We start from the raw sequence: 26819 nt of genomic DNA, 5'->3' as shown, positions 1-26819 counted from the left end.
GATGGCTGGTCTTTGTCTGATGCCTGGCGGACTCTTCACCGCACACATGGAATATTCTTTCTATTCTCCAATACACAACCTCCACACCAGGATCGACCGCTTCCTGTGCCCCAGGGCCATTATCATGACCATAGGTGGGTCGGAATACCTAGCTAAGACCTTCTCTGAACATAGGCCCCTGACACTCACACTTCTCTGGGGTAGGGTGCCAACCCCGGTACCCACCTGGAAACTAAATCCACGGTTACTGGAAGACGCTCCCTTCAGTTCTTCCTTGTCTACCGCTATCTCTGACTACCTGAGAGAAAATTGGAACACGGCCTCCTCAAATCTGATAGAGTGGGACGCCTTAAAGGTAGTGGTCAGGGGGCAGCGATTGGACAACTAGTAGAGGCTAGGCAGGAGATACGCCAGAAATTGTGCGACGTTGAGAATAGACTGCAACTCTCCATTCTTTCTCACGTCTAGGGCAGCTTCCCTCTCCAGTATTTGCAAACAGCTCACGTTGACCATGCTGAAACGCTGGAAACGCTCAGGGTAATAGATTATAGGGAATACACTGAACGGAAACACACCGAAGCTGATAGACCCAGCACACTGCTTGCCCGACTGGTAAGGGACCAAACTGATCCACCACACATCACCAGCATACGTAATCAGATGGGGGTCATAGTTCACACACAAACAGAAATAAACACTGCATTTCGTGACCACCTTCAAGCGCTCTATACACCCCCTGAGCCAATAGACGGTGTGAGGATTGACGAATTCCTACGAGACCTCCCATTCCCGACACTGCCAGAAGCTACAAAGAAAGATATTGATGGCCTCATTACCCAGCCTGAGATCCGAGCAGCGATTAAGAACCTGAACCGCAATAAGACGCCTGGCTTGGATGGTCTCCCTGTGGAGTTTTACCTAACGTACTTGGAACTCCTAGTCCCGGTACTGGAAACTGTCTTTAGGAAGGCATTTGATACGGGCCACCTACCCGAGTCCACCATGCAGGCGTTAGTTGCATCCATACCTAAACCAGGGCGAGATATGCTGGATATGACCAATTATAGACCCCTCTCTTTGCTCTCGACCGAATACAAGATTTTAAATAAGGCCCTTGCAAACCGTATACAATCGCACCTCCCCACACTTATTCACCAGGACCAGTGCGGATTTCTCCCGAATTGTAGCACCTCTCTGAACACTCGCCGATTACACTCGATCATGTCAGCTACTACCAGTGAATTCCCTCATGCGGGATGTATAGCGCTTGACCTCAAGCAAGCATTTGACTCCCTGTCCTGGGAGTTTATGTTCGAGTCTTTGAAACGTTTTGGGTTTCCGGATAACTTCCTGAAGTGGGTCCGCCTACTATATACATGTCCTACGGCTAGGGCTTGCACTGGTAGATACATCTCGGACCATTATGAGGTGCACAGAGGCACTAGACAGGGTTGCCCCCCGGTACCCGTTGTTGTTTGTACTTACCCTTGAGCCCTTGGCACTATCCCTTCCGGGAGCGGCTGACCGCCTGGGCATCCCTATTAGTGGGATGCACCATCTTATATCCATATACGCGGACAATATTCTGGTTTATTTCCGAGACCTCACAGCAAATCACAATCCGATACCTGATATATTTGACACGTTTGAACAGTTATCAGGCCCTGCGCTAAACCCTGTAAAGTAGATAAGTTTTTTCTTTCGAGAGACACCGCACCTCACTCACATACAGTTCGGCACACATCGTATGCCGGTTGCCACTGATATTTTTAAGTACCTGGGAATACAGGTTTATAGGTTGTCTGCAGATCAGATTGATGGTAATATTCAAAGGGCAATAACCAGACTTTGAAGCAGCGTAGGGTTCTGGACCTCTCTGCCCCTATCAGTGATGCGACGACTTGCCATTTCAAAAATGGTCATGCTCCCTCGCCTCCTATATTATTTTGTGAATTTACCTGTGAATCTCCCTCAATCTATTTTTGATACACTGAACACCATTTTGATCAATCTTATTTGGGGGACGGGCCGGAGACAGATCAGCCTTCAGAAACTCCAACTGGGAACGAGGGCAGGTGGACTGGGGGTCCCTGATTTTCGGGGGTATTACTACGCTAGCCAGCTACAATGGCTCGCCTATTGGACTGCGGGTAGGAACCTGCACAAGATCGCTTCACGCCGGAAAGACTTGATCGCGGAGAACTCCAGTCTTTATTGTTGCCTTTGGCCCGGATTCCCCCAGAGTCCCCCCCCCTGCTAAAAAATGCTTTAATCTGTTGGAGGAAAGCCCTTTCATACACGTCAGTGATCCCACCCTACGCAGCAAACATGCCCTTATTGGGCATCCCCACGCCACAGGGCAGACTCACACGAAACAGACTCCAAGAATGGACAGACAGTGGGGTGGAAGATGTGGGTTCCTTTTTTGAAGATGACATCCTACTGGACCTTGACACTATATTAGGACCACCTGGGCGCCACAACAAACTAAACCCACACAACATGAACTAGTACATCTGTTATATTACATGGGACCAGGAGGCCACCTGGTCCGTTGGTTATATACGGGGATAAGGACACATGCGGCGTTCCCGCTTATGACCCTTAGAACACGCTGGGCTGAGGACACACACACTGAAATTACGGATAGAGCGTGGCAGACCATGTTGGAACACCCCAAAAGAGTATCTCGCAATGTCAGATTTAAATGTATTCAAACGATGGTACTCCATAGAGCATATCTCACCCCCAAGAGAATACATCTTAACTTCCCGGACTCCTCCCATGGCTGCCATCGTTGCGGGGGGATGAAGCGGACTTTATCCATATGATATGGTTCTGTCCACGATTACGTGGATACTGGAATGAGGTCTGCCGAACTCTCAACACTCTGAAACAATCGCCGATCCCTACTGAGGCCTTATCCTGTCTAACGGGACTACGGCACCGATCCAGAAAGCAAAAAGTCAAGTTAAAATTCTTAGACCTGGCACTCGTTTTGGCCATTAGGGCCATAACGATGAAATGGAAGTCTCCCAGACCTCCCACAGTGTCTGTGTGGCAGGCGGACTTGGTGCAGTGGGGTTGGGCAGAAGGGGCAGCCCTCCGGAGTGAGGAGGAGAGAGGGCTACGAAAACACCCTATAGCATTAGAGTGGGAAGCCATATTGATTGAATTCGAGGCACTCGACCTCATCCCAACACTAACGGCTGGGTCCCAGTAAGGTACATTCGCCCCAGACACCTTGGAGTTTACGACCATTTAGGCTGATACTGATGATCTCTTTCTGTCCTATGAACCCTATAGTTTGTGTACAGCCCGAGGTTACCCACGAGCAGTGTAAGGCCGGGAATGGGCTGACGAGGAATGGGTGGAGGGTGGGTTTGAATAGGTTGGGGTGGATTAGGTTTATAGTAGTTCTGTTTACTGAAAACTAATGCACGTTATTATACCGATAGTTGGATTGTACTGAGAATGCTCCTGAATTGATCAGCTGGGGTATGTCTACGATATACTGATTATTTTGATAAAGGTTTAACTGAATTGTACATGCAACAATGATATGATTTTATGTACCCGATAGTCCAGAGACTGGGGGAAAAAATGAAAATGACTGTTTAATTTTTTCATAACTCTGTGTTTTACCATGCCAAATTTGCAGTCAACAATAAAGTTTGTTAAAAAAATATATATATCCAGAAACGCCCAAGTAAAGACATCCTCCCCCAGTTGCAGGACGTGGTAAATGTGTGCGAGACATCGAAGGTTACAGAGTGTGTTATGTCTCAGGATGAACCCTCATTGGGCCGAATGAACCATGAAGGGCACATGTCCCAGCAGTTGCAACAACAGTACCCTGCTGAGTATTTTTACATCACAGTTCAACATCAATAGCGGGCGATATGACAATGTCCGCCGGGTCCTTACCCCGTTTAAGCAACATTAATACCAAGGCTTCTCTCATGAGTTTGGCAACTGCTCTCTGAAGAACGCTTCCTCAAATACTTCTATCAATTTGTCAGCCAGCACCCCCACATGTCTCTGAGAAAATTCGACTTGCAGTCCATCTCCTTCCGGTGTCTTTGCAGGTTTAAGACCGCAAATTGCTGCAATGTATGTATGTATGTATTGCGACTTATATAGCGCACGTATCACCCGAAGGTATCAAGGCGCTTGCTTAGGGAACCCGTCCTGGTATTCCCCTGTGAGATACCCCGGCAGGGTATCCACAAGGTGAAAGCCAGGCATCCCGCCGCGAGGGGCCGTAGTGGAGATTAAGCAAGCTATTGCCCAGAGTCGCAGAGTGTGACCCCGTGAGTCGAGTAGGCACCGGAGCGAGAATTGTCGAGTCCTTGGAATTTTGAGCCCGAGACCCGCCGAGGCGGGGAATCGAACCCTGGTCCACGGCCGATCTCAGAATCCGGGTCTGCCGCCTCTAACCACTGAGCCACGCTTCTCCACAATGATCTCTTCTCTAGAGATCCACACCTCTAAGCACTCCCTGCCGTCTTCTGCTAGCCTATTCATGTGCACCTTCCTCCAGTGATGTTGAAACACACCTTTTATCATGACCGGGTATGATTGGTAGGTTTTCCAAAGCTGGGCTGCAACCATGAAAGTTATCTTCGCTTGCAACCATTGTATTTTTTGTAGATTTGATAAAGGCAAGGTGACCACTTCCTCCCTTTGTAAATGGCTTACATTTTATTAGCTTGATATTTGATAATCCTAATGAGATTTGTCTGTTCATTATCACACTCATTGTAATGTCTTTCATGTTAACAACAATTTCATTAGCAATTGCTGTGCCCATTTTATTCCTTGCACTTCTATGAACAGGAGGCTTGCTACCTTAGGCTTACTTGCAGTGACAGGTCTTGCTGCTTCAGTGCATGCAATTATTTAAATGAAGGGATAATGAAAAACAATCATCCATGATTTATATCTGGAAACAAGAGAAAAAGAAAAACACAACCACCTGGGGAGCACAACTGACTTAAAGGACAGAATGACAGCTCCCTCATCTGGCCAACTATGATTAATAATCAAGACACAAGACTTAATAACTCTTATCTTTAAAAGAAGACCCCAAAAGTACCTTGTTCACGACTAGTATGATGTTTCTGCTTTGCTCAAAGTTGAGGCATAATCTCCTGCCACTTACTTATCGCTGATGGGCATGAATGGGCTGCCTTGGCCTAGGTGCACCCTACATGCCTCCTGCACAACTTGACTATTGGCATCCTTTAGAAGGTGCCACTGGAGACCGCGGGCAAAGCTTCAGCCTTCATCGTGGACACTAGGTGATGGAGATGCCTGATTGCCATTGCGAGTCTTCTTGGACCCCGGTCTCCTGTCAGCTGTCTATCACAGAGCGACTACTTGTGTCTTTTATTAAGTGAGTGCCACAGTAGAAAATGGGTGGAAGCCTTCTCTGGGTATTCAGGGGAATGGAGTCTCCTACTTGTCAGTGTGAGCCTGTGTGGGCCCCTGGCTCCTGTCACCTATTTCCCTCAGCCTGGTGAGTGGTATACTCTTATCGACAGTCTTGCTCCCATCCTCCATTATGGGCTTTTTTGTCCATAACAGTACAGGTGGAACCAGGGTATGACATTTAAACAATCCTTTTCTATAGCTTGGAAGAAACCTTAGAGCACACAAGGGTGACAAATGCCTACTAGAACTTCTCTAACTCAGTGCAGGTGTTAACACCATGTAACAGCAGATCTTTCTCTCACAGTTTCCAACTCCTCCCTCCAGTTGTTCTTACTCTTCCTGTCCACCATGGCTTACTGATTCAGACTGGACCCTTCGCTCTAATTTTCCTTTTAGGTCTTCTGTGAATTTTCACAAAAATCTTCCTGTCACCTTTGACCTTCAACAATTTCATACAACTCTACTTGTGCAGAAATATCAACAGACCCTAAATTACTGCAAATAGGGTCTGTTTAATCAGTTGCAACAATTGTCCTGAAACTGAGAGACAGCATCATCAAACTGCTGTTCCACAAGCTGAACATGAATCACCAGTGCAACATTGATTGACATTCCAGCCAAGGAAGGTTTATCACCCTGTCCCCTACAGCATTAAAGCTGCTATACCTAAGAATCAATATTTGGATTAAAAGTAGTCTTGGCACCTGGGTCACTGTTGTAATGCAATGCTTCTCCATCCTCGCCACCTCATGAGGTAAGCCCTGTGGTAGTGAGTACCACCATAGCTCCTCATTCTGCGAATCTACCTGACTTTACCTCAGCCTGGCAATACATCTGAACTCCTTTCTCCGGGTGGCCCAGTACACTGCAATAAATCTGCTAGTCGGAAAAAAGTCAGGTGACTATTTTTCACCCTGAACCCACCACACTGAATTGCCTTCAAGAGCCTCTGGCTGACCAACAAAAGCACCCAGGGGAAGGCCACAGAATGCCTCAACACATTCATATTACACCTCAAAGAACACAGTTCAGCAAAAATCCTTACTACATCCTTTAAACATTTTGTAGTTTCAAATGAAGCTTGTGCTTTTATTAAGCTAAATAACAAAAGCAGAATCGTTGGTGCTGACACTTTAATATGATTTAATTTACAAAACTGTGCTATAGAAAATATATACAATAAGGACTGCTCAACGTTCCCAACAACACTGATAGCAAACTTTTCTTTATGTTGAATGGCAGGAAGGGGTCAATATACCACATTATATTTCTTTATTTCGTCTAATGACATGAGATTAAGGCCAGTTTTAGCATCTTTTTATGGTATGAGTTTATAATTATTTGTATTTTTGCAGTGACGACTTCCAATCACTTATGGAGGAGTGATAATTTTATAGCAGCTTGAGTTGAAATTTTTGGACTACATGGAATGAATACTTGGTCTGTAATTTGTGTCCGTTTACTATAGCTGATTAGTTTTACAGTATTTATTTTGCTTTCAGGTAGAAAAATCGAGAGGTCCGGCTCCATAGGTATTAAGAGTACCCTCTGGTTGTGGTGGGTCTAAATCTGGGAGTAACAAGTTCAGGTGAGTTTAAAGATTTTATCATCCGCATGGAAGTATTATTAAATAGTATTTAGTACAGATTGGACTAAAGGGAAAAATAGATTGCTTACATTCATGGATTGTTTTCACGAATTCTTTTATGCATCCAGGATAACATGTGAAGATATTTCTATGATTTATAATGGGGCCATCAAGTGTACAGAAAAACAGTTCTCTTGACCTATTCCATCATCTCTAAGAATCACCAACTGGCATTCTAGAAGGTTTGCGTGTTTGATGATGTCAGCTGGGGTTATGAGATCTATTGTGCAGGAAGGGTTCCACAGCGGTATGCGTTACAGCGCCAGGACACCCCAGTTGGGGTATTAGTGCGCTTTACAAATTACATTTACATTTACAAATTACATTTACATTGTTAAATTGTTTGCCTCATTTTTTGTCTTCTGCTCGCACGTATACATCCCATTTTGCTTACCCTGAGCAAGAACAAATTAACTAAGTGATGCTATCACCTGTGTTTTTATAAATGTACAGTACATTACAGCTTGGTAGAGAGCCCTATGAATATGCACAGTTGGTATTGCCATTGTGGACAATGGAAGTATTTCATGGCACATTTACCAGCATAAGGAATGCTTGCAAGGCATGAGAGTCTGCTTTAATGTATATTATGTGAACAATGTTGGGTATTATTTTTTATGCACAGAGTACTGTGCACCGAGATCACGGTGAAAAGATGGACTAAAATGCATGGCAGAGTAGCATCCCAACATGGCCGATATGGGAGTGAGAATTTGCCTCAAGCGGCCAAGTTCGAAATATATGTAAGCACCATGATAGTTTCTGATTTGGAAAAGGGGCTCACTAATTGAGTTTGTTTCTCTGTGTCTTATATTTTTTCAACTCAGTTTCACTAAAACTCTGCACAGGAGTGAATATACAGTACAGCAAAATGAAATGGGTGAAGTAATTGACAAATCAAGGATTATAAAAAAGAGAAGGCAGGGAAGACCTAATATAAAGCAAAATATTTTCGGTCGGGTTTTAAGAATGTGAAAAGATTAGCTTGAACAAATAGCAGTAGAAAGGCAGTTCGAAATTTTGGAAATGGGCATGTTAAGTAGCCAAAGTGTGAAGCAGAAAATGAGGAGGTGAACTGTAAAAATCCCCGGGTATCACAAGGGTCTGAGAGAGTAGCTGGAGACTATTATGGCTGGTATTGACTTGTATTTTTAGTATTAGATCTGACTGAGTTATTCAAATAGTAAATTCCTAGGGTCAAGCAAGACCAATATAAACTTTTAGAGGATGTGTACTTACAAAAGAGTTGTCTTCACATTTTCATAGAATTGACGAGGTTTGCTTCCAAACGGAATACCTGTAGTAGGTTTTATTGAAAAGCTTGCTCCCAAGGAAGTTCTGCTGCTAGTTGCTCTTATGAATTGCTGTATGGTCATTACTGCCCTGCGTGAAGACCCCACATTTGTTCTGACTAAAGTGAGTAAATCTAACAGGGTACTTAGTTCTTCAGTTCTGAGAGGAGCTCAAAGCTCCAGATATCCCCAGCCTCTGCCAATGACTACATTGAAAATCCCTTGGATACTATTAAACAGGATTAAGTGGGCTGGGGGACCGGTCATGGATTTACATCTGCTTTTATCTCAAACTGCAGTGCTTTTATCTGTCTACTGTAAAGGGCCCACCATACTTTTTCTTGCTTTATCATTAATCCATTAGTCAAATTTCTGACCTAGAACCTGATTGGTTAAAGCATCATCCGAACCGAGCTCGGTGTTGTGTCATTTATATTAGCAGCGTTTGAAATAATGCATTCCAGGGATCCAGGCCTGAAAAGAGTATTGTTCAAAGGGGATTTTCATAATTGTGTTGCTTGTTTTATTGAATTCAAGTTCACAGTTGAAGATATTGTTGGAAACCTACTTTGGAAAAGTTACCTGATGAGGGACATTCTCCTTGGTTTACTTTGGGCCTGTGCAGGAGTACCTGGATCTTAGTCACACATGATAATAATTCTTATATATCTAGTAGAATATTCTCAAACCAAAGCCTTAGTCAGATATGCTTATTGGCAGCCCTGCTTTTTGAATTACAGTCAGCAACTCATGGGAAAGAACTAGCTAGAGAAGGATGTCCCCTGCCCAACTTGCTCATTTCATTTGCCTGTGGTTCTGCATGAAGATAATAATGTGTTACTAGAAAATACCAGTGTGGAGCTCCAGAGAGCAATGAAGGACGTGAAACGTATAACTAGGTGAACAGATTGCAGTTACTAGCTCTAAGAGCAACTTAGTTATGTTTAATTGACAAAACAAGAAAGTCAATTTGTGGCGTCTCTGATACTCAAGGTATCATCAGTAAGTTATCAAGATCAATCTTTGACATTTATCCCAATGGGACTGCATGGCAAGCTTCAACGCCATTGGCTTCCCCTATCCTCCTTCAGCCCTGTTTGAAGTTATATAAACATGTTTGCCCGTATTAGATTACTGCTTGATAGCTCACCGAGAAGGTTTTGTGTTGGATGAACTAGATGCAATGCTAGTTTTATAGATCAATTTTTGGTTTACCTCTTCTAAGTTAATGTCCGTTTAGAGTATTGTCTCCAGCTACAAACGTTTGTGACTGCAACATAATTTTTAAAGACATGATGTACTCAACGATCTTTGTCACCAGAATATCTAAATGCACTAAGCTGAGAAGAGCGTACTTTCTGCCAAACTAGTGGTCAGTGATGCTGGTCCAGATTTGGATGACCTAGAACTGCATAGCAATTGGAGAAATCTGGGTTCAAGAAATCACCTGTGCACACTGGAAAATACAACGGCCTTGAGGATGACCGATTGGCTCTTATACAAACGAAGCATCTAGAGCATGTTTTAAATTAATTCCCCTAGTAGTAGGTATAGACTCGTGTGGCAAATATCAGGCATTATCCCCACAGATTCTTAATGCTGGTATAGCTGGATTTAATATATGATATAAATTCTAAAGTTATTTTAAGCTTCGATTTCCACATGCCAACAGGTCCTATATTAGTGTTTTAGTACTTAAGAAACAAATCATCTATTTGATGTTTTAGCTTTCCTATGTCAATATAAGAATCATAGAGACAGATGTTTCAAGCATTTTTGCTTTCACAAACGGGCAGATTTGCAGAATTTGCCCGTTTGGGAACGGAAAAATTGTTTTTCCAATGCAGCAAACCTAATGTTGTGATTTGGTAACCTGATACCGAATCGCAAAATGAGTTTGGGGTTCAGTATTAGGAAGGGGCGTGTTTAGAGCGTCCCTTTCTAATACTGAATCGCATCGGTATGTATGAATGTTTTGTGACCGCAATTGCGGTCACAAAACATTCGCATTTTACCACCTACTTCAAGTAGGTGGTAAACCATTCGCAAATGGGAATAGGTCCCCAAGGGACCCCTCCCCCTTTGTGAATGTTTGTAAAAGCATTTTTTAAGAGCAGGCAGTGGTCCCACAAACCACCTCCTTCTCTTAAAAAATGAAAAGAAAACTTTTTATTTTATGTTTTGTAAAGCATCTCGTTTTCCTTTAAGGAAAACGGGCTGCTATACAAAAAAAAGATTGCTTTATTGAAAAGCACTCATGGACACGGTGGTCTTATGATCTCAGCATGCCACCTTCCCAGTGATTTTTGCAATTCCTAGGGGGGGCACAAATTGCGACCTACCTCATTAATATTCATGAGGTAGGTCATTTCTGACCCCCAGGATTCGCAAAAGGTGTACTATACACCTTTATACATTGCATTTTGCAATCTCCTAATTGTGAATCCTTGTGATTCTCAGTTAGGGAATCACAAAATGCTATCTATTCAAATCTGGCCCAAAACTCTTGAAAAGATAATGTATTTGAGTTTGATTTGCTTTTATCTGCATTTTGTTGAGATGGTTTTTAGTAACCTACAATAATTTCTACTTTGACATTTGAAATGATTAACAGACCTTTTCAGGGTGAACACATCCAGCGGTCTAAAGATAACATTTCTACTCAGATGTCCTGGTGTGACGACCAAATACATTTTTGTATTGAAGATTTTATTTTCGATAAATGTCAGTGGATAAACAACATTCACTAAAGTTAATGTAGAGTTGGAAAAATATTGCATGGTTTTGAAATTGTCACCACAGTTCTAGCTGACGTTTTCTGAAATTTCAGAAGCTTTGTACTTATTTGATGTCCAACATAAGGCCAGTGATGTAGTGTAGCCTTGTGATGATTACTGCTCTAGTCAGAATGGTTTGGTCTTTCTTATCCACCAACCTAAATGATATCTGAATTAGTATAAAGTAATAACTACACTGTTTAGTGGTGTTGCTTATGTGCTGCTCTGTTCAGATGAATGGGTCCAAATTATTCCACATGGTCTTAGCCCTTTAAAGTTCACAGGTCAGACAGTCCTCACTTAAACACATGTAAAGTTGTTTCCTTTTCATATATTGATAGACATGATACAGATCACAGAGATACAATTGTAAGTACAAGCAGATGTTATCATCAATCACCCTTTGAACTGCGAACCCCGTACCCTTACTCCTCATCCTTCACCAATTGGGCCTGTAAGTTTCCCTATACAAGCCCCATTTGTCCCACACTTTAGCAAATCTTCTAGGGCAGCCCTGACTGTGCTAAATCACAGACACTCCGCCTGTTAGCAACAGTCTAAATCATTTTTCAAATCCTGGACACTTGAGGGTCTGCTCGCGACCTATGCCTTCACAGTATTTCTTTTTGCCACCTCTGCTGCCAACATTACCCACATTTTTGAGTATCTGGGCCAATTATCATCTACCGATATGCATAGCAGCTACCATCGGGCCACCAACGAGACTGAAAGACCTGTGACTTTGGCCATGACTTGCGCTACCCCCTCCCAGTATCGTTCAATTACGGGGCATTCCCAAAGGATTTGGAAAAAGGAGCCCACCATGCCGCATCCCTTAGTGCAAAAGGTCGTGTCGTACCAGCCCAGAGGGTGTACTAGAGACCTAGATTAATAGGCTCTGTGAAATATCTGTAACTGTATCAGACAGAGTCTAGCCCTGATGGCTATTTCTCTGTTGCTCTGGAGCACCTCCACACATTTGTCATCCTCGATAAGACCTACGTTCCTTTCCCGCGTCTCTCGCACAAGCGTAGCAGGTCAGGGGGGTTGTTCATTATTTTCTTAGAGTTCAAGGAGATCAACTTTTCTGGCATTGGGTCAAGTAGTAATTGGTCCTCCTGAGGAGTCGACTACAGTGGTTGCTCCCTGTCTGGTACATGACACTGTATTGCATGTCCCAACTGCAGACATTTAAAGTGTTGCATTGCCCCCATTTTGTACTCCTACAGTAGGTCTTCTATGGCCAGTAGTGTACCCCCTCTCCAAATATCCCCGAGGCACTCAATACCAATCAGTCCCCATTTAAGGAAACCTTTCAATTTCCCAACTTCCCGCAAGAGTTCGCTGTCCCATAACTGAGTCCTATTTGTCAGCCTGCTATCCCAACCCAGGTGTTTATTGGCCTCTCTGCATGCCCTAACAACCATCTGAGTATGTGGCAGAAGCGATCCTGTACGTTTTTTATTATCTAGGATTGATGTGTAACCTCAGTGCCCCATAGCTGCTTCATCTACTCAGTAGGCATGGATCTCTATTTCCCTGAGTACCCAGTCCTTCACTGCGGTCAGTTGTGCCACCCAATAGTAAGTATGAATGTCAGTGTTCACCAGCCTCTCCTCAAACCTCCCCCCTTTGTAGCTTACCAAGGGAGATCTGTGAGCTTCCCCATTCCACAATAGTTTGTGCAATTCGCTGTTCACCTTGCAAAAGAAATTGGGTGGCACCCTGTATGGGGTTATTTGAAGGACAAACAGCATGCAGGAGAGGGACATCATCTTAAAAAGCAAAGCCCTTCCCATCAGGGATACTGGTAGTGCCCTTCAATGTGCCACAACATTCCAGTTGAGGAAGCAGGTTTCTTCATATATAGTCCTCAGCGTCTCTGGTCACAAAAATGCCTAAATATTGTAAGCCCTGTGTTGCTACTGGAGCCATACACGTCTGCTGTAAAACCGGCTGTTCTCCGGCCAGAGGGAACATTAGACTTGTCCCAGTTGATCTGGTCACCAGAATAATTTTCAAAAAGTTGAAAAATATGTAGAATTCTGTTTTATCAGGAGGCACGGCCGCCTAGCATATAACAGAGTAGTCAGTATAGAGGAAGATCCGTCCCTCCCAAGCGCCGCTCCCCTGGATGCCCCATGATAGCGGGTCTTGTCGGATCCAGTCTGCCAATGGTTCCTGTGTCAAGGTGAAGATCATCAGGGACAAGGGGCAGCCCAGCCTTGTGCCCTTGTGAAGGGTAAAAGGGTGAGGAAGCACACTGTTGACCCACACACTCAGTGTGGCTCAGGGGTTAGAGGCGGCAGACCCGGAAGCTGAGATCGGTCCTGGACCAGGGTTCAATTCCCCGCCTCGGCGGGTCTTGGGCTAAAAATTCCACGGACTCGATAATTCTCGCCCCGGTGCCTCCTCGACTCACGGGTTCACACTCTGTGCGACTCTGGGCAATAGCTTGCTTAATCTCCACAACGGCCCATCGCGGCGGGATGCCTGACTTTCACCTTGTGGATACCCTGCTATCTCACAGGGGAATATCAGGAAGGGTTCCCTAAGCAAGCGCCGGGAAACCCACTGCGGGTAGCTGTGCGCTATATAAGCTCAACTACATTTACATTTACATTTACTCGCCAAGGGATCGTGGTACAGGAATCTAATCCAGGAGCAAAACTTGGTGCCGAATCCAAGTCTGGACAAGGCCGCGAATACACATGGCCATTCTATACTGTCAAAAGTCATTCTTGCTTCTCATGAGAGCAGAACAGCATCCTCTGCCTGAGGAGGTGCCGCTAAATACAGTCCCCATAAAAGTGCCTCCAATTCAGTCTGGTACCCTTGTGAGGCATAAATCCAGATTGCTCTGGTTGGACCACCGCAGTTATTACCTTCGCAAGTCTATTAGCCAAGGGCCTTCGCCAGGACCTTAGCCTCTAAATTCAGAAGAGATATAGGCCTATAGGAATTATAGGCTGTGGGTGGCTTATTTTTCTTGGGGAGGGCCACAATAGTGCCCAGGCTCTGATCCACTGGGAGGGTGCCTTCTTGTCTAGTGGATTGGAAGATGCCAAGCATATGTGACCCAACTTTATCGGCTATACATTTGTATAGCTCTACAGGTAGACCATTATAGACCATTAGGACCCACAGCCTTACCAACAAAGCAGTTAGCAAAGTGGCAGTCCCTCCTGGCAGCACATCAGTAACTCTTGCAATGTGATAATGTAGAACCAGAAGTGGTTGGTTACAAGTCCCATGCAGTGTCTGATTAGATGGGGTACTTATACCCAAAAGTGCCTTTCATATGGGGGTGACTTCAAAAGAACTCTCTGAAGTGTGCAGGTCCCCTTCCAGCTCAGGCCGGTCTGCCAGCCTTCATATAGGCGGGAAATCCACCATTTGTGTGGAGACAGGACATTACATATTCAAGTGAAGTTTTACCTCCTCTCGTCCCTCCTCCCCAGGATTATGCAGATGAATGCAGATACAGTTGAGTGTCCTTTGTTCGTGGCTGTCTAGAGGGAATGCACACATGTAGCTGTCACCCAGCCTAGCCCAGAAGTGTGTTGGAGACTGGCTACCAGACACACAAAACAGTAAGTGCAGAGAAATGCCCAGTTTCTGAAAGTGGCATTTCTAAAATGGTAAAGTTAAATCCAACCTCATCACGATTAAGTAGGATTTATCCATACCGTTCCAAACACATGAAACATCAAAAAGCTATTCCTCTCTGATAAGGAATAACTGCTTTAAAGATTATTAAGGATTTCCCAATGCTACCCTGTGAGGGGTAGGCCTCACAGCAGTGAAAAACAAAATATGCTGTTTGTCACTACCAGGACATGCAAAACATAAAGGTACATATGTCATACCTTTAACTTACATAGCACCCTGCCCTCAGAGCTACCTAGGGCCTAACTTAGGGGTGACATCTATGTCATATAAAGGGATTTGAAGGCTTGGCAAGTAGTTTTTAAATGCCAACTCGAAGTGGCAGTAAACTGCGCACACGTCCTGCACTGGCAGGCCAGAGACAGGTTTGAAAGTCTACTTCTGTGGGTGACACAGTCAGTGCTGCAAGCCCACTAGTAGCATTTAACATACAGGCCCTGGGTACATGGTGTACCACTGTACAAGGGACTTACTAGCAAATTAAGTATGTCAATTCAGATTTTCCACAGTTCAGTGGGTTGAAAATCATGATTTTATTAAAGACACGGAGGCTGATATTATGCATATTTCTTTAATTGCCAACTCACAGCAGCAACAGCAAACAATGCAAAGAATTTAGAATTAAAAAGTAACATTCTCAAGTTAACAAGGTTCTGTGAAGGGCAGCCATATTCCTTCTTCAAGCTGCGAACAGTCCATAGAATTAATCCATGAAAAATCGAGTAAAACCAAGAAACTTGAAATCCAACCAGAGTAGAATCCATAGCAGATTACTTCTTATTGTCAGCACCTGAAAAAGTTAAACCGAAGTTATCAAGGGTGGGAAAAAAGACAGGGAGGGATAATATCAGCCTCCGTGTCTTTAATAAAATCATGATTTTCTACCCACTGAACTGTGGAAAATCTGAATTTTATGGCAAGGCACGGAGGCCAATATTATGCATGTTTAAAGCCTTGCCATAATATTCGACACCGGACAGTCCAGAGGTTTGAAATAGAATTTCTTAAAAACAGAGTCAGAAGACCAATCAGCCGTTGACAAGATGGCTGATAAACCACCTCCTAAAAAGAAGGTTTTTGAAGCCATTGCCCCTCTAGCAGAATGAGCACCAAACTTGGATAAATCAATCCCCGCCCTAGACATTACCTCTCTAACCCAGCGAGCTAGAGTAGGAGGGGAAACAGCCTTATGAGGGTGTCTAAAGGAAATAATGAATTGTGACTCGGAATCTACCCTCAGACATTCGGTTCTTTTTTCATATTCACGTATACATCTTACAACACAAAGTTTTCTACAATCATCAAAGCTGGGATAGAAAATAGTCCTAGACAAAGTTTTAGTTCTCTTTGAGATGGTGAAGCAAATACCCTCGGGAACAAACCTGCGACCAGAGATTTTCAGAGCTCTCACATCAGAAGTTCTCCGAAATGAAATTAAACATAACAACATGACTAATTTTAAGGACAGATCCCTGAGAGACAAAAAATTCATTTTCGCTCCAAGACATGAGTTCTTTGAAAACGAAATCCACGTCCCATAGCGAAGAATATTTAGCTCCAGGGGGAGCTTTAATTCTTACACTTCTTAAGAGCCTTCTTACGACATCATGTTGTCCAACGGGAAGACTATCGACTAAATCGTGTCCCGAAGAGATAGCTGATCTAGCGATATTAACGGTACTATATGCTTTTCCCCCGAGGAAAATTTCTGAGAGATAGTTTACAACTTCAACTAAAGGAGCTGAAAAGGGATCCAGATCCCTTGAAGTACACCAACAGTACCATTTGTTCCAAGCCAACCTGTATGCCTTTGAGGTTCCAGGTGCCCAAGAGTCCTTGATGAGATTCGAAGCCTCCGAAGATAAGCCTGACATTTGAGAGGCTCCCCCGAAATTAAACAGGCCATTAGTCTGAGATGACCTTGAAGGACCAAGTTGTGAAAGTCTCCCGAAGCATTGATTAGTAAATCTGGTATGTCCGGAAGAAGTACTGGGTCGGCAATCAACATTTCTAAAAGGTCTGGGTACCATACTTGAGACGGCCAGAAGGGGATAATTAGGACAATTTCCGGTTTGTCCATTTTGACTTTGAGTAGGACTCTCTGAATAAGAGCAAAGGGGGGAAACGCATAGCAAGGAGAGTCTACCCATGGTTGCATTAGAGCATCCACTGCTTCCGCCATTGGATCTGGTCTCCAACTGAAGAATCTCCGAATCTGTGCATTGGTGCGATTCGCAAAGAGATCTATAAGAAGGGGACCCCAAATCTTGTTCAATAAAGAAAAGATTTGATTGTTGAGCTTCCAATCGCTGAAGTCTTTCAGTTGACGTGAATTCCAGTCGGCGATGGAGTTGTTCACGCCAGGCAAATATTGAGCTAGAACCATAATATTTCTGCTCAGACAAAAGTGCCAGAATTCTTTTGCCAGATCTGCTAGAGCCTTCGAGTGAGGGCCCCCTAGCTTGTTCACATATCTGACCGCTGAGATATTGTCCATCTTTAGTAGAATGCAACACTTTACCTGATCTTTTGTGAAGCTCTTCACTGCAAAAGAGCCTGCCAACAATTCCAGGTAATTGATGTGCATTTCCTTCTCTTGAGCTGTCCATGTTCCTCCTGTAGTCAAGGAACCACATCTTGCGCCCCAACCCTGAAGACTCGCGTCCGACTCTATAATCATATCTGGGTTCTGACCGAATATTGCACGGCCATTCCAGGCTTCGAGGTTCTCTAACCACCAGGCTAGTTCTTCCCTGGATTCTGAATCTAGACGTACTTTCTGAGAATAGGTCACGCCTTTGTTCAAATACAAGGTTCTCAACCTTTGCATCGCTCGGTAGTGGAGAGGTGCCGGGAATATCGCTTGGATTGAGGCTGTAAGAAGGCCTATAACCCTTGCCACTTGTCTCAGGATGGTCGAGTCCCTGGAGAGTAATTTCCTGACCTCTCTGCGAATCCTTCTCACTTTCTCCATAGGTAACCTCAAGACACAACTGAGGTTGAGATCTGAAAACCCAGAAAAATAGTCTCTTGACTGGAGATCAGGCAGGACTAATTTCTGTACACTATAAAACCCAATCCCTCTATTATTCTTACTGCTAAGGAGGTATGTTCTTGAGCCTGAGTTTTGGAGTCCGACATAATGAGAATGTCGTCCAGGTAGATGATTAGTCTTATTCCCCTTGAGCGCAACCAAGCTGCGATGGGGCAATCAAGTATACACCAATTACAAACATGTTTAGTGAAGAAGCACATGCAATTTAGCACTAGTTAGCAGTGGTAAAGTAATTAGAGTTCTAAGGCCAACAAAAAAATACATCAAAAACGTGAAGGTTCAAAGCAAAACATTATGGGGAGGACCACCCTAAGGCTGACAGGTCTAACATTTGCACTAAGTGAACAAGAGTAATGATTAAAGTAGTGAAATTAGCATTAGCAGTGGCTAAAAAATGTATTGCACTGAAGTGAATAGTTAGCCAGCTAACCAACTAAAGGGCAGTGGACTAAGGAATTTACACGATGGGTGAGAACTGAATGTGGAGTGAGGCAGAAGGTAATATACACTGGTAGCCGACGGGGAGAGATATGGAATGGAATATGGTAGGGAATAGAACTGTAACAAAGAGACAAACATTCAGCCCAAAGAGACAAACATTCAGCCCAAGGGGGAGCTCAGCAAAATGACGTTGAGAAGACCGAGTGAACGCTGGTAGGGGATACAGGTGTGCATTATACAAATGTGATGGTACTTGTGATAATGTGCCACACAATCAGTGAACCTGCATCCTGTAGGTAAATATTGGTGTGAGTTCCTCCATGCATGGGGGATGGTAGGAGGAAATGTTAAAAAATGAAGCAAACACAATTTTGGTGGAAGGATCACTTGGGTGTGTAAGAAATCCCCATGGTCATCAATATATAGGCTAAAGTGCTGTTTAATCCATGATTGGTTGAGATTTTGGCATAGATGCATCAAGCGAATTTGCGCTCGCAATCACTGCGAAACAGCGATTGCGATCGCAAAATCCACTTCCACAATGCATCAAGTGGAAAAGCAACAATTAGCGAATTAGCAAAACTAAGAATTGCAAAACCCGTTGAAACCCCCACTGCGATTCCTTAAAAGTGAATCTCCACATATTCTGCGAATTAAATAGCGAATTTTCATTCAAATTGCGAATTAGCAAACAAATCGCTATCCACATGCATTAGCAATCGCAAATAGCGAAAACACCATAATTCGCTAAATAAGAGTCGCAATTTAAGGAAAAGCTAAACCAGGTGGTAACCATGAAGTCAAAGTGGAAAAAAAAATCTTTGGAAATAACAAACAGTGTTGGCTAAATCAAACAAACTTACGGAGACTCATTAAGAGCATGAGGAAAGTCACAATGGCAGGTGTATACATCGTGGCAAGGCAGCTGAGGCTCCAGGCTGCAGCCCAGAACAGACGCAGGATCCATGAACGCATGGCTGCGTATTACACTACTGGGACAGACTGAAGATGAGATCTACTCCAAATACAGGCTCAATGGGGCAATGATCCTGCAGCTCATCACAAACCTTGAGCCCCTGATGCAGCACCCAACACGGAGGACCAATGCCATGCCCACCCACGTCCAGGTCCTGTGCTGCCTGCACCTTCCGGCCTCCGGCAGCTTCCAGGGGATAGTCGCAGTTGCAGAGGGTGTATCCCAGAGCAGACTTTCACTCTGCCTACCGAGTTTCCTGGACGCCATGCTGAGCCGGATTCATCACAACATGACCTTCCCAACAGGACTTAATGCAAACTAGACAGGACTTCTATTGAACTGCCCATTTCCCCCATGTAATTGGCTGCATTGACTGCACCCACATACACATCTGTCCACCCGCAGAGACCGAATACATGTACCGGAACCGCAAGTCATATCACTCCCTCAACATTCAGGTGGTCTGCAATGCGAAGACCATCATTACAGACATTGTGGCACAATACCCAGGAAGCACGCATGATTCATTTATCTTCCGGCACAGCGGCATACACACCCGCTTGGTCAGGGGTGAATTTGGTGAGGGACATCTCCTAGGTAAGTACACATGCCCACATACAGTATGTTAACACCATGTTGTCACGCATAACAGGCACTCACCCTCTGCTCCTCCCTTCAGGTTACATGGCCTACGACCTCCGTGAATACCTCCTCACCCCATACCTCAACCCAGCAACACCACAGGAGCGGAGGTACAATGGTGCGCATATACACACCAGAAATGTAATTGAGCGAACATTTGGCATGTTAAAGAGTAGATTCCGCTTCCTCCACAAGACTGGCGGGGCCCTCAAAATCCAGCCCGAGATCTGCTGCCGCATCGTTGCTGTGTACGCCATGCTGCACAACATTGTCACCAAGCGGAGGATACCTGTTGAGGTGTCTGGTAGTGAGTTGGAGGGGGACGACCTGCCATCTGCACATGTGCATCATGCACACGGGGAGAATCCTGCTGAAGGTCACAGGCGCCGCGCGCACATCACACAGAACTATTTCTAGTGCATCCATACCCCTCACACAACACTGCACTAATGCAAGCCACATCAATGATTGACATGAGGTTGATTTGTTGTCAAAATAAAGCTTTTGTTTATTTCACAAAGTCTCACTGTGCTTCCATCAGCAACAAATAAGGGTACGGCTTTTAAACATCCAAGGTCATGTAACCTGAGCTGGTGTGCATGGTTGCCTCACCACGGCACAGCCTGAAATGTCAGGAAACTAGCGCCTCCTGTCGCCTCTCACCCTCCACGTTAGGCTGGTTCTGTCGGGATGCAGTGTTGGGCCGGGCACAGCGCCTCCTGTCTGTTTGCACCGGCACAGACAGGCTGCTGAGGCTAGATGCCTCTTCGCTGGCATCATCCTCCCCCCCCCCTTGAATTGCTATGGTCTGCCACCTGTTGGTGCTCCACAGCGTTGGTGACCTGCTCCAGGGCCCTTGCTACATCAGCACAGCATTGGACCATCTGGATTTGCATGGCCAATGATCTTCATGAGAGCTGGGATGTGGCTACCCGATCAGGTGACTGAAACGGGTGTAGGCTGACAGCCGTGTGAGCAGCTGCCTGTGGCGTCTGCGTGTGACGTCCTGCTGCGCTACCATCAGCTGGTTGCTCTCCTTCACTGCCGTGGTCAGTTCCTGCGCACTCTGTGAGGAGACTGATGCTGCGTGCTGTTTTGTATAGCTGCAGCTGCATTGCTGCCATGTGCTGCGCCTCTTTGCGATGCACACGCAGCATCTGAGCCTCAATGCCCAGGCCCACGTTGTGTGCGTGTTGCTCCATGGCTGCTGTGGTGGGCACGGAGCGCTGCCTTGACCTGCTGCGGGCGTGGGGCCCCACACTTGATGTGATTCGTGTCTGCCTCCTGGGTCGGGGTGGGGTCTGCTCCACTTCCATATGTGCCGAGACGTGATGTTGTGCTCCGCATGTAGCTGCAGGGGTGGCCCTGGGTGTCGGTGCAGGTGCAGGCTGCCCCTTCCCCTTCGTCTCTTCAGGTGTCTCCGCGATGTGGTGGATGTCACTGTCGGACGTGTCAGTATCCGCTGCACCTGTGATGTGGAAGAGTGCATGATTACTGGTATGATTCAGGCACCTGGGATGTTGCAACCTGCACGCAGGCTCGCTATTGGTTAATGTCTGCATTCTCTGGCTGGCTTTAGGGGTCTGTGTATCTTGACTATTCTGGCTATGTGTGGCTATCAAGGCACATTTACACATTACAGATTCGACAATGCATTTGGGCGTTTGGGAGGAGCAGAGACTGGAATACTGTGGTCACAAATATGGATTGCACTGGGGGCATGGGCATTGTTAGGGTACGGGGTCGCAGTAGCATGCCTCTTACCTTGTGTTTGGTGTGTGGTGCGGGAGGTGTCCAGTTGGGTAACGCCCACGCAGGCTTCAGGGTGTATGGTGTCCTCTACTAGGTCCTCCATGGGGGTGTTTTCAGGGACTGTAGAGGGTCCCCCTCCCATAATCCTTGTCTCCCCCAGTCTATCAGCTATTCGTTCCTTTGCACGGCCTCGGAGGTCGTCATCGATGGACCGGTGGATGCCTCAGGCACTTTCCGGGACAACTTCCCGAACAGTTGATCGTGGTCCCTGCTCACTCCTTCAATCAGGTACTCAAGTTCTTTTTCACTGGACTTGAGTTTGCGCTTGCGGGGTTTTGCACTTGGTCCTGCAGCTTCCTGGGACATTGTGGTTTGATTTCAAATCCTGTATGGGCACTGCAGGGTGTGTCTCCTGGAGGTCAGTGCTCTGCCTCCTCCTGTGTCCAGCTCTGTGGTCTGAATGAAGCATGGAGCAGGCTACTTCCTGGTAGTGATGTCATCATTAGGCTACAAATGCGACTTCCCGTTGCGATTTCGGTATTTGCGAAATCGGTAATTGCGGATTCGCAATTAGGGGGTTGGAAACAGCCGACTCTGCGATTTAGTAGGAATTTTTGCAGAGTCGCATTTGGCGATTGCGGGCGGGTTCGAATTGCAGATATTTTGCGATTTGGATGATGCATCCCATTCAGCGATTTCTAAATAGCGATTCATTATTTTTCGCTATTTAGGATTCGCAGAATGGATGCTTGATGCATCTATGCCTTTGTTCATATTCTTGAGCCATCACCAATTTTAATAAAGACCACATAAAGACCACATATCTCCATTTAACATTTGGATAGCTCTTATTAGGGTATCAGTAATGCTCCAGGAAGTCAGTTTATGCCACAGCAGACCTCTGTTCACTGTATTCAAAGCTGTGCTGTAGTCTACGTAATAAACGTCTTCCCATCGTTTTACTACTTTTGGGGCCAAGATATTGACTGTAAGGATATTATCTAATGTCTTGTGTCCTGCCTAGTAAATAGGCAAGATGTCTTTCTCCCAAATCTTCAGTTCTAAAAGACGGATTTTAGCATGTAGTTTCCCCTTCGAATCAAGTAGGGCTAGTGTATTGTGATTTTTAAGATCAGACCGTCTATTTTGGGAATTGGTTGGCGCATTGATTCCCCTCATGATTCTGGATTCAGGAATAGATTGAGAATCCTGGGAGATTGTGTACAGTGTAGTCAAATGTGCGGTCCAAAATTCAGGATTTAATTTATAGACATTGAGTATCCCATTTGGTCCTGGGAATCTTGTTTTAATTGTTTCCCAGTCTTTGGTGATATCTTCGTGGTAATGAATTGTTTAAAGATAACCCACTCGTTTGCACAAATATCACTATAATGCAGGAGAACTTGTAATCCTCGTTTTAAAGCCCATCTCCAATTTCCTTATTACAAGCAACTTGTGACAAACCTAGTCACCTTTTGTAAAGAAATGATGTAGCCAATCAACTGTAATAATTTATTACAGTTGAGTTCTGACATCACAATGCCTGCTGTCAGCAGCAAGGTTGAAAAACATGTCACTAAGCATAACTGCAACTAGGGGAGAACTGCCTTTTCTTTTTCTGATACGTTTTTCTGAAAGGAAATAGGTTCAGTGGAAAGGAGATATTTATGGCAACATATATATTTTTTTACACTATAGATAGATCATTATAGGAACAAAAGAATCTTTCCATGTTTCAAAATAGCTTTTTTTAATATGCCTTCAATGGACTGATCCTAATATCTTTTGACAAAAACTACTAAATGTTTTTGTTTTATCCCAGATATAATCCTGTTCTGGTTTTGTCGAATGACAATGAGTGACCAGATTTTTTATTTTATGTATGCGTGTGTGTATCCATCTGTGTCTATGCACCACTACATCAATGCATGGATGTTGACCTTTACTGGCATTTGTGTCTCTGGAGATGCCATTTGTGAAATCATCTGTCATGCCACATGCAGTAGGAGTGGAGCGAAGAGGTTACAATTACATAGTTATTCATAACTGGTAAGTGTCAGTGGTGTTTATGTTTAGGATTGTAATAATAATGTACCTGCAACTAAAGTTTTTTCTAGGTAGTTTAACACTTAATGAGATAGAAAATTATGTTTGTCACATAAACGAGAAAACAACTGAATCAGAATGAGGACCTATTTCAATAGAACGGATTTCATGGCATTCTTCAGGATTGCTAACCTGACCAGTTTGGAGTGCTGAACATTCCACTAATAGGTAACTAAGACAACCAGACAGCAGTCACCTAGCATTTTAGAGGAGTTTGGGAATTATTAGCCCTCTTGTCAGCCAAAATACCCATTGTGCATGGTTTGCAGATGGATCCTACCTTCAGTATTTGTAGGGGTCGTTCGTATAGGTAATGTGATACCAAATGCTGATACTTAAAGTATGATCTTTGGTTCAGTGGGAGCTAATGCAACAATCACTTCAAAGCTGAGATAGTGTTCCATTTTGTCTAACCCAAGATTAGGTGGAGTGTGGCATTTTGTGAAGGTTATAATTGTTCTATCGGGTAAGTAGGAAGGCAAGTATGTGAGCCATTCAAATAGTCTTGTTTAGAAATGATTGTAGACCCACCACCAGCCTGGGCACATCTTTGGTCACATATGGTTAAGTATGGGAATACGACAACATTTTCTGTAAACCCCCTATTTCTTAGAGTTCATTTGGAGATTTAAAGTCATCCCAGTACTCTTGAGGTCCTCCGTTTTTTTTTCACTGTAATGGTAAAAGATGTTGGAAGACCTAAAAGTGTACAAGGGACTGGATAGGCATTATGCTTCGCCAGCAGGTTACATGGTCCAAAAAGCATATTCTGTCTTGGAGTCTTTGAGATATAGACCTTCAACAGGTATGTCTTCTGGTTTCACCATGCTCCATGGCCTCATGCTCAGTGAACCCGTTGCATATATATTTTGTTAAAAGTAAGTCTTTAGGGGGAGGAGCTACGCTAGCAACCAAGATGGCTGCGTGAGCTCCCGGCTCCGCCGACCTCCGCCAGCAGCTCGTATATCCTGCTATCAATCCTGTCGTCGCACCAGACTCCCGGGTTCATGATGTATTTCTGCTTCTAAAGGTGTGATCCCGAGCTTTTTATCTTGTCGGATGCCGAAGATACGCCGTGTTCCCATTCTCGGCCTAACATCATGTGGAAGCCGGGGCCTCGATTTCTAGCTTATCCGGGTTGGAGTTGATCAACATCGGCCGCTGGACCTGGACTGAGCCGGATCCCCCGAAGTGCACCGTAAACTGTTTGTTTTGGATGATGACACGGTGAACGGTCTACACCGTGGAGACAACAGCGTACCGCACCGGTTGCCGTGTTCGGGGGTCCGACGCCCGGAGACCCTGCTACCCTCCCGGGGTCGATGGACCGGGGCCCTCGCTGCCGGCTAAGGTGTCGATCCTGCACGACGGAGAGCGCTCATTGTTGTCATCGGATTCACGTGGCCTATCACCCCGGAGAAGCCGGCCTCCGGGGTTCGTATCCTGCTCTGCCTCTTCGTGAGAGGAGATGAAGTGGACGGAAGGCACGCCGTCGCTACAGGCCGTCATGGCCGCCATTGAGGCGCTCCATTCACAATCCTCCGCTGTATTCCGGACACTGATCGTGCAAGTGGACGGTATCTTGGGACCGGTGCACGACTCTCCGTTAAGTCCTCATCTATCGGTGGTGCCAGCGGTGCAATGTACGCCTGAGACCGAGGCCCCCGAGCAGAACCCGGATTTCATGTGCTTTGTCGGCCCCCAATTCACAGCCAGCGAGCCCGTGATTGTCGCTAGCGTTCCCTGCTCGATCCTGCTGCCGCCTCGTGCGGATTTGGACAGTCTTCTGTGCTGTAACAAGTTCCTCAGTGACTGTTGGAGAGATTTGTTATTTCTGGACACTTTCCCTCGATCGTTTCGTGGATATCGTGAACTTCTTTCCGGTTGTCGATCCTGCAACACTGACGTGGACTTTAACGAACGTTCTGCCTTTTTCCTTGAGATGGTGGTTCGAGTGCAGAGGACTCTCACGAAATACCGTACCGGCCAGGGTTGAACTTGAGGGCTTGGGTTTGATAAAATAGCTTGATTCAATGCCGGGATTGTCACATGTACCGTGATGGGAGTTGGGTGGTGCTTTGCTACACTCCCCCGATTGGTTTGTATATTTCGCTATATGTTGGTTTGATTATGTCTCGGGGTGGTTGCTGCTGGCGGGGGGTACGGGAGACTGGGGGTATATTTGCTTTTACGACATTCCCTCCTCCATCTTTTTCCCTTCCCTGGGGTCAGTTTAGTGGGCGACAGGCACGCTGCTAGTGGGGTTAGGTCGTAGCCATCCGCAGGGGTGCAGGGTGGGGGGTTGAGGGGGGGGGTTATTTTTCCTTTATTTTGTTCTATGACCTTTCTTTTTCCCTTCTTCGCAGGAGATGTGGCATATTCTCCTGATCTTTTATTTTTTCATATCTGGGTGTCGATTGTTCGATTTCATATCCTGTATTCTGGATGGGCGGGATCTGATGATGTTTGCTTACGGTTATCTGTACAGCATTGTTTTACCTCAGCTCTAAGCTGGTATTGATGTCTTTCAGATGCCTATAATTGTTGTGTATTTTCTTCATTGGTTTGCCCGTCCACCTCTACGATATGTTCCGCCAAATGATGCCCGATGTTTATATTTCTACTCTTGTGTTATAACTAATAAATATATATATAAAAAAAAAGTACGTCTTTAGGAGGTTCTGGGGGTTTCGGGTCTTGGTACCCAGGCCTCTGAAAAATGAATACAAAAATGCAGAGGAATAAGAAAATGTAGAACATGTTCATTTTTAAATAGTATCGGTGACTCAGAGAAAAATTAACAGATTGTTTTATATTCTTTTCTGTATGATTTTTAAAACCTAAGAAATGTGATTTAAAAAATAGAAGTTTCAAAGGTAGGAGGGGCATAGTATTTTGTTGTAAAAGAAATAATTGGGACACTTCTTGTCAGGGTCCTAAATATCCAACAATCTTTTGGAAATGTTAATTTATCTGTTGCCGTCTGTTGACAGTGAATCACATATTTTTACAAATGGCAATCACT

General features: G+C 44.9%; 1 protein-coding gene across 7 annotated transcripts in view; it reads left to right on the top strand.

Moving 5' to 3' along the window:
- HPCAL1 (hippocalcin like 1) overlaps positions 1 to 26819 on the top strand; it is a 1733702-nt gene that overhangs the window by 1171338 nt on the left and 535545 nt on the right. For all 7 annotated transcript variants that reach the window (XM_078647808.1, XM_078647811.1, XM_078647806.1 and 4 more), the window contains one exon: positions 6939 to 7024. The gene's annotated coding sequence lies outside the window, so the exon portion shown is untranslated. The remainder of the gene's footprint in view (positions 1 to 6938; positions 7025 to 26819) is intronic.

Source organism: Lissotriton helveticus, chromosome 6 (assembly GCF_964261635.1).
Source record: "Lissotriton helveticus chromosome 6, aLisHel1.1, whole genome shotgun sequence".
Taxonomy (NCBI): domain Eukaryota; kingdom Metazoa; phylum Chordata; class Amphibia; order Caudata; family Salamandridae; genus Lissotriton; species Lissotriton helveticus.
This window is presented reverse-complemented; position numbering and strand designations above follow the sequence as displayed.